The 14250-nt window shown below is 41.8% G+C and overlaps 1 protein-coding gene across 2 annotated transcripts in view; it reads right to left on the bottom strand.

Moving 5' to 3' along the window:
- LOC139554879 (KH domain-containing, RNA-binding, signal transduction-associated protein 3-like) overlaps positions 1–14250 on the bottom strand; it is a 160265-nt gene that overhangs the window by 40715 nt on the left and 105300 nt on the right. The gene's annotated exons all lie outside the window — the stretch shown is intronic.

Raw genomic sequence — 14250 nt, 5'->3', positions numbered from 1 at the left:
TCTCCAAAGATGTTCGGCTATGTTCAAGTCCGGACTCTGGCTGGGCCACTCAAGGACATTCAGAGACTTGTCCCAAAGCCACTCCTGCGGTGTTTTCGCTGTGTGCTTGGCGTCGTTGTCCTGTTGGAAGATAAACATTTGACCCAGTCATGAGGTCCTGAGCATTCTGGAGCAGGTTTTCATCAAGAATCTCTCTGTACTTTGCTCCGTTCTTCTTTCCCTCGATCCTGACTAGTCTCCCAGTCTGTGCCGCTGAAAAACACCACCATGCTTCACCGTAGGGATGGTGCCAGGTTTCCTCCAGGCATGACACTTGGCATTCTGGCCAAAGAGTTCAATCTTGGTTTCATCAGACTAGAGAATCTTATTTCTCATGGTCTGAGAGTCCTTTAGGTGCCTTTTACTGAGGAGTGGCCTGATTTGTGGAGTGCTACAGAGACGGTTGTCCTTCTGGAAGGTTCTCCCATCTCCACAGAGGAACTCTGGAGCTCTCTCAGAGTGACCATCGGGTTCTTGGTCACCTCCCTGACCAAGGCCCTTCTCCCCCGATTTCTCAGTTTGACCGAGCGGCCAGCTCTAGGAAGAGTCTTGGGGGTTCCAAACTTCTTCCATTTAAGAATGATGGAGGCCACTGTGTTCTTAGGGACCTTCAATGCTGCAAAAAAAAATTGGTACCCTTCCGCAAATCTGTGCCTCGACGCAATCCTGTCTTGGAACTTTACAGACAATTCCTTGGATCTCATGGCTTGGTTTTTGCTCTGACATGCACTGTCAACTGTGGGACCTTATATAGACTGGTGTCTGCAATTCCAAATCACGTCCAATCAATTGATTTTACCAAAGGTGGACTTCAATGAATTTGTCAAAAAGATTTCAAGGAAGATCAATGGAAACAGGATGCACCTGAGCTCAATTTCGAGTCTCATAGGAATGGTATTTCTGTTTTTTATTTGTAATACATTTGCAAACATAAAAAAAATAAAAATAAATCTTTGTCATTATGGGGTATTGTCTGTATATATTTTTTAAATCAGTTTTAGAATAAGGCTGTAACTTAACAAAATGTGGATCAAAGGAGGGGGTCTGAATACTTTCTGAATGCACTGAATATACTGTACTGCAACCAAGATTTCCCCACAGGGATGATAAAGGCATTATCTTATCTTTAACATAACCATGGATGACAGACATGTTAGTAATACAAGCCCTTAGCGAGAAGGCTACATTTATGGTTCACAATCTATTTGAAGGCTACTGTCCCTTACCATTTTAATGGAGCTTTAATTCCTCTCTCTCAGACCCAACTCTATCAGGGTGCTGTCCTTCCTCATCTCAGTGTTGTTACTCTGTGGTGTTCAGTGCCACTTTAAATCCACATTAGGGCCTAACAACGTCATGTTATTGTCATTTAACTTACCAGCTCCAGTGAGTTAGGGGAGAACTGAACCCAGAACATGACTGTTTTACTAAGCATGCTTGCAGGTTAGCAACAACTTTCATTATGTTAGATGGGCCTTTGGCAAATTTGAACGGCTTTTCAGTCAGAAACTTGATTGCGATAGGTAATGCTAGTCACATACCTTTGTTTCACCTCTTGCAAAGCATTGATTGCACAGCTCAGTAACTAGTCTGAATGAAATGTGCTTGAGGGAGAAATGAGGGCATACACACAAACAGCACTAATACAAGATGGCTACATTTCCAAGTTCAAACAGGATTAACATGTCAGAAAGGGATGGATGGAGCAGAGAGAGAGGGGAGCAAACAGAAGAGAAAGGGAGCAGAAGAGAGAGGACAGAGATAGAGAGAGAGCACAGAGAACATATGAAGAGAGAAAGAGAGAGGGCTTAGAGAACAGAGAGAGAGACAGCAGACCGAGAAAGCAAATCGAGAGAGAGAGAGAGAGAGAGACAGAGAGAGGGCGGGAGCAGAGAAACAGCTCCTAAGTGAGTCTTTCATTTGTATGCCAGAGGAGGGCTGAGATGCATGTTGTTAAAAGATAAGGGTTGCCCTCATAGGCCATAGAGACTAACAGAGGCTCTGGAACTGCATGTTCCAACAACAGTATCACAGACGCTTTACTCTGCTCTACAATACACCCGCTGGATCAGAGGAACAGATAGGGAGGGATGCTGCTGAAATACAGAGGGGAGGTTTGGAGTCTCACACTGCCATAGCATCTCCATGAGAGTTAGACATTATACACCCATTATGTTCATCGTCATTTCAAGTGGGATTTATGCCACTTTGAACCTACACTGAGTGTACAAAATATTAGGAACACTTTTCTAATTATTGAGTTGCACCCCCTTTCCCCTCAGAACAGCCTTAATTTGTCAGGGCAAGGTGTCAAAAGAGTTCCACAGGGATGCTGGCCCATGTTGACTCATGTTCCCACAGTTGTGTCAAGTTGTCTGAAAGTCCTTTGGGTGGTGGACTATTCTTGATTCACACAGGAAACTGTTGAGTGTGAAAAACCCAGCAGTGTTGCAGTTCTTGGCCGTCATTGTAAATAAGAATTTGTTCTTAACTGACTTGCCTAGTTAAATAAAAAATGTTAATAAATGAAAAATACAATTATTCTCTCAAGGCTTAAAAATCCTTCTGTCTCCTCCCCTTCATCTATACTGATTGAAGTGAAGTTAAGAGGTGACATCAATAATGGTTCATAGCTTTCACCTGGATTCACCTGGTCAGTCTATGTCATGTACACTCATTGTATATTTAAAAACAAATAAATGTCATGGTTAAGCTATACAGTACAGATGTAGGATATTAAATTGATCACCCTGTTGCAGGAAATGTAAAACTTGTAGTGTATATGAGGTTTAAAAATACTAATTTTCCATTTCCAAATATCAGACTCGATTTTCCCTTACGAAAAATGTTTCAACCCCAACAAAAATGGAAATTAATTATAATCAACATAATAATTAACATTTTCCTGCTGTAGCGAACTGGCTCAAATGAATATCCTACATCTGTATGAACAACTTTTTCTCATGATCATTATGTCACAGCCATCTGTTTTATAACAGAAATGTCTACTTTTGAAACCTGTTTTTGGTGTGCTATGTAAGGAAAGCGTGCATGCTCTGCCCACGACATTATGTTATGAAAATCACTGTCACCAATCCAGAGAATAAAGCCAACATAATGCAAAGTGATAAACCATTTCATAGAGCAATATAATGTTTCTATTGTATGTAACCTGTACTTATACACATTATACTGTATTCAGGAGCATTACACTGTTGTCACCTACAATATAACACTTGTCTTCTCTTTACAGTGTCAGCATGAAGGGTGTAGCCTATCTTCAAACACACGCACACACCCTGGCTCCTAACATACAGCATAGAGGAGAATAGTCTGGGGGAATTATCATAAACAAAACTAACCCACTTGTATTGCGCAACACACACACACACACACACACACACACACACAGCTCTGCCCCTCACCACCCAAAGGGATCATGCTGTTCGTTTATCTTATTCTACCAGATGTGGTTTTTAGCCATTCTGTTGGTTGTACAGCGCCTTCAGAAAGTATTCACTTTTTCCACAATTTGTTGTCTTACAAAGTGGGATTCAAATATATTTAATTGCAATTTTTTTGTCAATGATCTACACAAAGTGGAAGAATTATTATTTTATTTTTTATTTTTTTAGAATGGAAAATAAAACACTAATATATCTTGATTACCTACCAAAACCTGCGGGCTCTCCTTCACTGCAGCCGAGGTGAGTAAAACATTTAAACATGTTAACCCTCGCAAGGCTGCAGGCCCAGACGGCATTCCCAGCCGCATCCTCAGAGCATGCGCAGACCAGTTGTCTGGTGTGTTTACGGACATATTCAATCAATCCTTATCCCAGTCTGCTGTTCCCACATGCTTCAAGAGGGCCACCATTGTTCCTGTTCCCAAGAAAGCTAAGGTAACTGAGCTAAACGACTACCGCCCCGTAGCACTCACTTCCGTCATCATGAAGTGCTTTGAGAGACTAGTCAAGGACCATATCACCTCCACCCTACCTGACACCCTAGACCCACTCCAATTTGCTTACCGACCTAATAGGTCCACTGACGATGCAATCGCCATCACACTGCACACTGCCTTATCCCATCTGGACAAGAGGAATACCTATGTAAGAATGCTGTTCATTGACTACAGCTCAGCATTTAACACCATAGTACCCTCCAAACTCATCATCAAGCTCGAGACCCTGGGTCTCAACCCCGCCCTGTGCAACTGGGTACTGGACTTCCTGACGGGCCGCCCCCAGGTGGTGAGGGTAGGTAACAACATCTCCACCCCGCTGATCCTCAACACTGGGGCCCCACAAGGGTGCGTTCTGAGCCCTCCCCTGTACTCCCTGTTCACCCACGACTGCGTGGCCATGCACGCCTCCAACTCAATCATCAAGTTTGCGGACGACACTACAGTGGTAGGCTTGATTACCAACAACGACGAGACGGCCTACAGGGAGGAGGTGAGGGCCCTCGGAGTGTGGTGTCAGGAAAATAACCTCACACTCAACGTCAACAAAACAAAGGAGATGATTGTGGACTTCAGGCAACAGCAGAGGGAGCACCCCCCTATCCACATCGACTGGACAGTAGTGGAGAGGGTAGTAAGTTTTAAGTTCCTCGGCGTACACATCACGGACAAACTGAATTGGTCCACCCACACAGACAGCGTTGTGAAGAAGGCGCAGCAGCGCCCCTGAAGAAATTCGGCTTGTCACCAAAAGCACTCACAAACTTCTACAGATGCATAATCGAGAGCATCCTGTCGGGCTGTATCACCGCTTGGTACGGCAACTGCTCCGCCCACAACCGTCAGGCTCTCCAGAGGGTAGTGAGGTCTGCACAACGCATCACCGGGGGCAAACTACCTGCCCTCCAGGACACCTACATCACCCGATGTCACAGGAAGGCCATAAAGATCATCAAGGACAACAACCACCCGAGCCACTGCCTGTTCACCCCGCTATCATCCAGAAGCGAGGTCAGTACAGGTGCATCAAAGCAGGGACCGAGAGACTGAAAAACAGCTTCTATCTCACGGCCATCAGACTGTTAAACAGACACCACTAACATTTAGTGGCTGCTGCCAACATACTGACTCAACTCCAGCCACTTTAATAATGGGAATTGATGGAAATGTATGTAAAAATGTATCACTAGCCACTTTAAACAATGCCACTTAATATAATGTTTACATACCCTACATTACTCATCTCATATGTATATGTATATACTGTACTCTATATCATCTACTGCATCTTGCCATCTTTATGTAATACATGTATCACTAGCCACTTTAAACTATGCCACTTTATGTTTATATACCCTACATTACTCATCTCATATGTATATACTGTACTCTATACAATCTACTGCATCTTGCCTATGCCGTTCTGTACCATCACTCATTCATATATCTTTATGTACATATTCTTTATCCCTTTACACTTGTGTGTGTATAAGGTAGTAGTTGTGGAATTGTTAGGTTAGATTACTCGTTGGTTATTACTGCATTGTCGGGACTAGAAGCACAAGCATTTCGCTACACTCGCATTAACATCTGCTAACCATGTGTATGTGACAAATCAAATTTGATTTGATTTGATTTTTTAGATAAGTAATCAACCCCCAGAGTCAATACATGTATAGCTGTGAGTCTTTCTGGGTAAGTCCATTATTCTTTAAAAAATTCTTCAAGCTTCGTCAAGTTGGTTGTTGATCATTGTGAGATAGTCATTACAAGTCTTGCCATAGATTTTCAAGACGATTTAAAACTTCTTATGGCTGGGGGCAGTATTGAGTAGCTTGGATGAATAAGGTGCCCAGAGTAAACTGCCTGCTACTCAGGCCCAGTTGCTAATATATGCATATTATTAGTAGATTTGGATAGAAAACACTCTGAAGTTTCAAAAACTGTTTGAATGATGTCTGTGAGTATAACAGAACTCATATGGCAGGCAAAAACCTGAGAAAAAAATCCAACCAGGAAGTGGGAAATCTGAGATTTGTAGGTTTGCTTATCCCATATACAGTGTATATGGGGCCATATTGCACTTCCTAAGGCTTCCACTAGATGTCAACAGTCTTTAGAACCTTGTTTGAGGATTCTACTGTGAAGTGGTGGCTAATGAGAGCTGAATGTGTCAGGGCTCTGCCAGTGTGGCATGAGCTGATCACACGCGCTCACGTGAGAGTTAGCTCTGTTCAGTTGAATTTCTACAGACAAAGGAATTCTCCGGTTGAAACATTATTGAAGATTTATGATAAAAACATCCTAAAGATGGATTCTATACTTCGTTTGACATGTTTCTACGAACTGTAATATGACTTTTCGTCTGAACTTTCGCCTGGACTTGCCCGCGCATCGTGAGTTTGGAATGTGTACTAAACGCGTTTACAAAAAGTAGGTATTTGGACATAAATTATGGACTTTATCGAACAAATCAAACATTTATTGTGGAACTGGGATTCCTGGGAGTGCATTCTGATGAAGAGCATCAAAGGTAAGTGAATATTTCTAATGTTATTTCTGACTTCTGTTGACTCCACAACATGGCGGATATCTGTATGGCGTGTTTTGTTGTCTGAGCGCTGTACTCAGATTATTGCCTGGTGTGCTTTTTCCGCAAAGTTTTTTTGAAATCTGACACAGCGGTTGCATTAAGGAGAAGTGGATCTAAAATTCCATGCATAACAGTTGTATCTTTTATCAATGTTTATTATAAGTATTTCTGTAAATTGATGTGGCTCTCTGCAAAATCACCGGATGTTTTGGAACTACTGAACATAACGCGCCAATGTAAACAGATTTTTGGATATAAATATGAACTTTATCGAACAAAACATACATGTATTGTGTAATAGGAAGTCCTATGAGTGTCATCTGATGAAGATCAAAGGTTAGTGATTCATTTATTCTCTATTTCTGCTTTTTGTGACTCCTCTCTTTGGCTGGAAAAATGGCTGTTTTTCTGTGACTAGGTACTGACCTAACATAATCATTTGGTGTGCTTTCGTCGTAAAGCCTTTTTGAAATCGGACACTGTGGTGGGATTAACAAGAAGTGTATCTTTAAAATGGTGTTAAATACTTGTATGTTTGAGGAATTTTAATTATGAGATTTCTGTTGTTTGAATTTGGCGCCCTGCAGTTTCACTGGCTGTTGTCAAATCGATCCCGTTAACGGGATCTTAGCCGATCTCAGCCATAAGAGGTTTTAAGTTAAAACTGTGACTATGCCACAGGAACATTCAATGTTGTTTTGGTAAGCAACTCCAGTGTATATTTGGCCTTGTGTTTTAGGTTATTGTCCTGCTGAAAGGTGAACTTGTCTCCCAGTGTCTGTTGGAAAGCAGACCTAACCAAGTTTTCCTTTAGGATTTGTATCCTAAAAAAACTCCCTAGTCCTTGCCGACCGACAAGCATACCCATAACATTACGCAGGCCCCACCATGCTTGGAAATAGGAAGAGCTGGACTCAGTGATGTTTTGTGTTGGATTGGCCCCAAATATAACACTTTGTATTCAGGACTAAAAGTTAATTCATTTGTAAACTTTGGCAGTATTACTTTAGTGCCTTATTGTAAACAGGATGCATGTTTCACTCTGTAATTGAGGTTAATATTGTGGAGTGACTACAATGTTGTTGATCCATCCTAAGTTGTATTTTATTACAGACATTAAACTCTGTAACTGTTCAGTCACCATTGGCCTCATGGTGAAATCCCTGCGCAGTTTCCTTCCTCTCCGGTAACTGAGTTAGGAAGGACGCATGTATCTTTGTAGTGACTGGGTGTATTGTGGTCGAGAGCTTCAAGTTCCTCAGTGTCCACATCACTAAGGAACTGTCATGGTCCACACACATCAACATAGTTGTGAATAGGGCACGACAACACCTCTTCCCCCTCAGGAGGCTGAAAAGATTCAGCATTGGTCCTCAAATCCTCAAAAAGTTCTATAGCTGCACCAGTCAGAGCATCTTGACTGGTTACATCACCGCTTGGTATGGCAACTGTTTGGCATCCAACCACAAGGCGCTACAGAGAGTCATGCGTATGGCCGATTATCAGGCTGTAACACAATACAATTTGGAAATGTGGAAAAAGTCAAGGGGTGTGAATACTTTCTGAAGGCACTGTAAGTGTTTGTCTGCTTAACCTGACACACTACTTAAGTCCCCAAAAGCCCCCAAAAGCCCCTATCACATATATAGTGCACAATTTTAACAAGGAATGGAATGCACACACTCTCCGCTATCAGATGGAACTCATGTGTTGGAGTCCGAGGCATGCGATGTGACCAAGGACTGCACCACACTGCATGGACAGGAAGTAAGGACGGTATGAGATATGAGCTTGTAGAAGTATTTCCATCACCAGGCATCACCCTGGAAATTACTTCACTGTTTAACAAGAAAGCTCTCCCCTCTCTGTCTGTGACTCTCCCTACACTACACTGTGTGCTATCCCTTCAGACACCATTCACTGTCTGTCTCCTCAGAAGCTACCCAAGAGTGGTAAAGCTGCCTTTACTGGTTCTAACAGCAGACCTATAAACTTGCTGCCAGCTCTTAGCAAACTGTTGGAAAAAATTGTGTTTGACCAAATACGATGCTATTTCTCTGTAAAGAAATGAACAACAGACTTTCAGCATGCTTATAGAGAAGGGCACTCATCATATACTGCACTGATGCAAATGACTGATGATTGGTTGAAAGAAATTGATAATAAGAATATTGTGGTGGCTATACTGTTAGATTTCAGTGCAGCCTTTGATATTATTGACCATAACCTGTTGTTGAAGAATCTTAAATGCTATGGGTTTTCAACCTCTGCCATATTGTGGATTCAGAACTATCTATCTAATAGAACTCAAAGGGTTTTGTTTAATGGAAGCGTCTCCAATGTCAAACATGTAAAGTGTGGTGTACTGCAGGGCAGCTCTCTAGGCCCTCTACTCTTTTCTATTTTTACCAATGGCCTGCACTGGCATTAAACAAAGCATGTGTGTCCATGTATACTGATGATTCAACCGTAGACGCATCAACAACCACAGCTAATGAAGTCACTGAAACCCTTAACAAAAAGTTGCAGTCTGTTTTGGAATGGGTGGCCAGTATTAAACTGGTCCTGAACATCTCTAAAACTAAGAGCATTGCATTTGATACAAATCATTCCTTAAGTGCTAGACCTCAGCTGAAATGTGTAATGAATGGTGTGGCTGTTGAACAAGTTGAGGAGGCTAAAGTACTTGGCGTTACCTTAGATTGTAAACTGTCATGGTCAAAACATATAGATTCAATGGTTGCAAATATGGAGAGAGGTCTAACCGTAATAAAGAGATGCTCTGCTTTTTTGACACCACACTCCAAAAAGCAAGTTCTGCAGCCTCTAGTTTTGTCTAATCTTGATTATTGTCCAGTCGTGTGGTCCAGTGCTGCAAGGAAAGACCTAGTTAATTTGCAGCTGGACCAGAACAGAGCGGCATGTTTTGCTCTTCATTGTAATCAGAGGGCTGATATAAATACTATGCATGCCAGTCTCTCTTGGCTAAGAGTTGAGGAGAGACTGACTGCATCACTTCTTTTTGTAAGAAACATCAATGCGTTGAAAATCCCAAATTGTTTGCATAGTCAACTTACACACAGCTCTGACACACACACTTATCCCACCAGACATGCCACTAGGGGTCTTCATAGTCCCCAAATCCAGAACAAATTCAAGAAAACGTACAGTATTATATAGAGCCGTTATTGCATGGAACTTCCTTCCATCTCATATTGCTCAAATAAACAGCAAACCTCAAGAAACAGACAAAGCAACACCTTGTGGCACAACTCCTCTCCCCTATTTGACCTAGATAGTTTGTTTGCATACATTGATACAGTTGAAGTCGGAAGTTTACATACACTTAGGTTGGAGTCATTAAAACTCGTTTTTCAACCACTCCACAAATGTCTTGTTAACAAACTATAGTTTTGGCAAGTCGGTTAGGACATTGTCACGATCGTCGTAAGAACATTCGGACCAAAGTGCAGCGTGATATGGGTTCCACATGTTTATTCAATGAAACACACAAAAACAATAAAGAACAAACTAAACGTGACATTCTGGAGTGCTCACAGACAACAACACAAAAACAAGATCCCACAAAACACAGTGGGGAAATGGCTGCCCAAATATGATCCCCAATCAGAGACAACGATAAACAGCTGCCTCTGATTGGGAGCCATACCAGGCCAACATAGAAATAAACAACCTAGATAGGAACACCCCCCCTAGTCACACCCCGACCTAACCAAAATAGAGAATAAAAAGGCTCTCTATGGTCAGGGTGTGAGAGACATCTACTTTCCGCATGACACAAGTCATTTTTCCAACAATTGTTTACAGACAGATTATTTTACTTAAAATTCACTGTATCACAATTTCAGTGGGTCAGAAGTTTACATACACTAAGTTGACTGTGCCTTTAAACAGCTTGGAAAATTCCCGGAAAAGGATGTCATGGCTTTAGAAGCTTCTGATGGGCTAATTGACCTCATTTGAGTCAATTGGAGGTGTACCTGTGGATGTATTTCAAGGCCTACCTTCAAACTCAGTGCCTCTTTGCTTGACATCATGGGAAAATGTAAAGAAATCAGTCAAGACCTCAGAAAAAAATGGTAGACCTCCACAAGTCTGGTTCATCCTTGGGAGCAATTTCCAAATGCCTGAAGGTACCACGTTCATCTGTACAAACAATAGGAATCAAGTATAAACACCATGGGACCACGCAGCCGTCACACCGCTCAGGAAGGAGAAGCGTTCTGTCTCCTAGAGAATAATGTACTTTGGTGCGAAAAGTGCAAATCAATCCCAGAAAAATAGCAAAGGACCTTGTGAAGAAGCTGGAGGAAACAAGTACAAAAGTATCTAAATCCACAGTAAAACCAGTCCTATATCGACATAACCTGAAAGGCCGCTCAGCAAGAAAGAAGCCACTGCTCCAAAACCGCGATATAAAAGTCAGACTACGGTTTGCAACTGCACATGGGGACAAAGATTGTACTTTTCGGAAAAATGTCCTCTGGTCAGATGAAACAAAAATAGAACTGTTTGGCCCTAATGACCATCGTTATGTTTGGAGGAAAAAGGGGGAGGCTTGCAAGCAGAAGAAAACCATCCCAACCGTGAAGCACGGGGGTGGCAGCATCATGTTGTGGGGGTGCTTTGCTGCAGGAGGGATTGGTGCACTTCACAAAATAGATGGCATCATGAGTGCGGACAATTATGTGGATATACTGAAGCAACATCTCAAGACATCAGTCAGGAAGTTAAAGCTTGGTCGCAAATGAGTCTTCCAAATGGACAATGACCCCAAGCATACTTCCAAAGTTGTGGCAAAATGGCTTAAGGACAACTAAGTCAAGGTATTGGAGTGGCCATCACAAATCCCTGACCTCAATCCCATAGAAAATTGGTGGGCAGAACTGAAAAAGTGTGTGCGAGCAAGGAGGCCTACAAACCTGACTTGTGGGAAGCTTGTGGAAGGCTACCCAAAACGTTTGACCCAAGTTTTACCCTAGTTAAACAATTTAAAGGCAATGCTACCAAATACTAATGGAGTGTATATAAACTTCTGACCCACTGGGAATGTGATGAAAGAAATAAAAACTGAAATAAATCATTCTCTCTACTATTATTCTGACATTTCACATTCTTAAAATAAAGTGGTGATCCTAACTGACCTAAGACAGGGAATTTTTTACTAGGATTAAATGTCAGGAATTGTGAAAAACTGAGTTTAAATGTATTTGGCTAAGGTGTATGTAAACTTCCGACTTCAACTGTATGTAGGCTACGTGTGCCTTTTTAAAAATGTATGTAGTTCTGTCCTTGAGCTGTTCTTGTCTAATGATGTTCTGTATTATGGCATTTTTCATGTTTTATGTGGACCCCAGGAAGAGTAGCTGCTGCTTTTGCAACAGCTAATGGGGATCGTAATAAAATACCAAATACCAAAATACATCCTTTATCCACACCTTTCTCATTATCAGCCCAAATTGAAATGACAAGTATTTCTGATTCCTAGTGAATGTTAAGAAATGGGTAACAGGCAGAATAATCACAATCCTATTACTACTAATTCCTGGACAATGGGCTGAAAGGCAGGTCGGTAACAGGTTCCTTATGGCCTTTTGAGTGTATGTGTGTGTTTGTGCTTGCACGAACGTGTTTGTGTGCGTGTTTGCGTGGTCTATGAAATATCTGGAATGAGATTTGGATGCATTTACTGTATTGTGCAATCAGATTGCTAGGCAAATAATCTCATTCATAATTTAGTTTTATACAAATTAGATTTGCCAATAATCTGATATCGCTACTTACTGTTATTATCGAATCACTGATAATAGAGAGAGGCACAGTAAAGCCACTGAATTCTGAAAGTAATTGAATTACCAAAACAAAAACATCCTAACTCCAGAATGCTCAATACAGTAGGTCAGGGTTCCCCAATAGGTGGCCCACGGACCAAATTCGGTCCACGGGTGAATTTATTTGCCCACCCGGGAGCCCAAATCGATCCAAATGAAGCATGCATTGGTAAGAAAACCGATTAAAATGTTACAAATCGCCGGTTCACTAAAGTTTTTTACTAATTTTATCTGTTTCTGCCTTATTCTGAAAATACCTCTAATCTGTTCTGATTGAATCGATTCCTCCTCTCCTTCAGCCTATCGAACTTTGTACATGTAACCTAGTATGACATTGATCTACAAGTCAGATAATTGTGTGCACAGTGCGGGAGAAGCAGCTGCTCGCACCAATGAGAGGTAGGCCTACTCTACCCCTGTTTTAATATTCGTAGGCTACATCTGCGTGTCACCTTCAGCATTCTTTTTGTATCTCACCGGAGAAAGCATCGGAGCGAGCAAAACAGCATCCCTCTGTCTGTATGTGTAGGCCATCTATCTGATGCTGTCTGGTCAAAAAGTGTATGCCATTTTTGCCGCCCGTACCATTGAATGCAAGGGAAGCCAGCGAGCATTTGGCACCCCTTGAAAAAAAAATTCAATCAGCGTTGAGATAAACTGAGTGAGCTCAACTAGGAATGGTCCTGGCATACCAAAAAAAAGTTTAATGGGAAGCCAGTTTGGGTTTGGCTTCACTCCTATCACATCACATTGAGAGCAATATGTAACTAATATAAACAACTTGAATTGTTGCATCTCATTGTGTTGTTGTCCTAAATTGGCCGTGGGTGGCGCTGGTTTTACTTAATTCTCCGTACTAGCCAATGATTATAACAGCAATTTTGATCCAACCATAAATTCATACATTGTACCCCTGGCCTGAGAGGATGGAAGTTCAATATGTAGCTAGATGTAGTATGCTAATGTTAACAAATTGTTCCAGTATTGTTCCAAACTAAAACTATAGTTTTATCGGAGCCCATGAATCTAGATATTGTCCTTGTAAGGAGACACGCATATCCCTAATAAATTGAGAGGTACATGTGATCGTATCACAATCTAATCAAGGTTTGAAATGATTCTGTTTTTGTCAAATACTATATCTGTTTGGGCTTCTTGAGGTCAGTCTGCAGTCTACAAATAATTTATAACTATGTTCCGGCCCCCCGACTTCCCACTCAAGAGAAAATCGGCCCGCGGCTGAATGTAATTGGGGACACCTGCAGTAGGTGATATATTGTAATGTTAACTTCTCTAAAAACATGCTGGATAAACAGAACATGGCTCCAAGCCCTTTGGCTGAGCCAGACTGTCTGTAGACAAGGTAAAAACTGGAAGAATGAGGCATCAAGAATGAGCAAGAAATGCATCTCCTCCTCAGCAGTAATTTAATAGAAAACTACAAGAAACTATTTGTTAGCATCACTCAATGGTGACAACAACAGAACAGTAGTTGTGTGTACTACCAACCCTGTACAACGATGGAGAGTAGTGGAGCTCATTCAGTCTGTAATTCACAGCGATATGGTGAAGATTTATCATCAGCCAGATGTCTGCAGTGCTCTCTCTCCCGGATCCCCAGGTGCAGGTGTGTGTCTGTCTGTCTGTGGAGCCAGTTTACCACTGTGACAATGATGTGAAGCAGATGGTCCAGCCGAGGCTCTTTACCAGTCATTCTCTACGACCTCCACCCATTCTAACTGCAGACTTCCATATAAACCTGTCAGATGTGGTTAGCTATGGACTGGCAGGGTACTTGTCCT

The sequence above is a fragment of the Salvelinus alpinus genome, chromosome 26, assembly GCF_045679555.1.
Source record: "Salvelinus alpinus chromosome 26, SLU_Salpinus.1, whole genome shotgun sequence".
NCBI classification, from domain to species: domain Eukaryota; kingdom Metazoa; phylum Chordata; class Actinopteri; order Salmoniformes; family Salmonidae; genus Salvelinus; species Salvelinus alpinus.
This window is presented reverse-complemented; position numbering and strand designations above follow the sequence as displayed.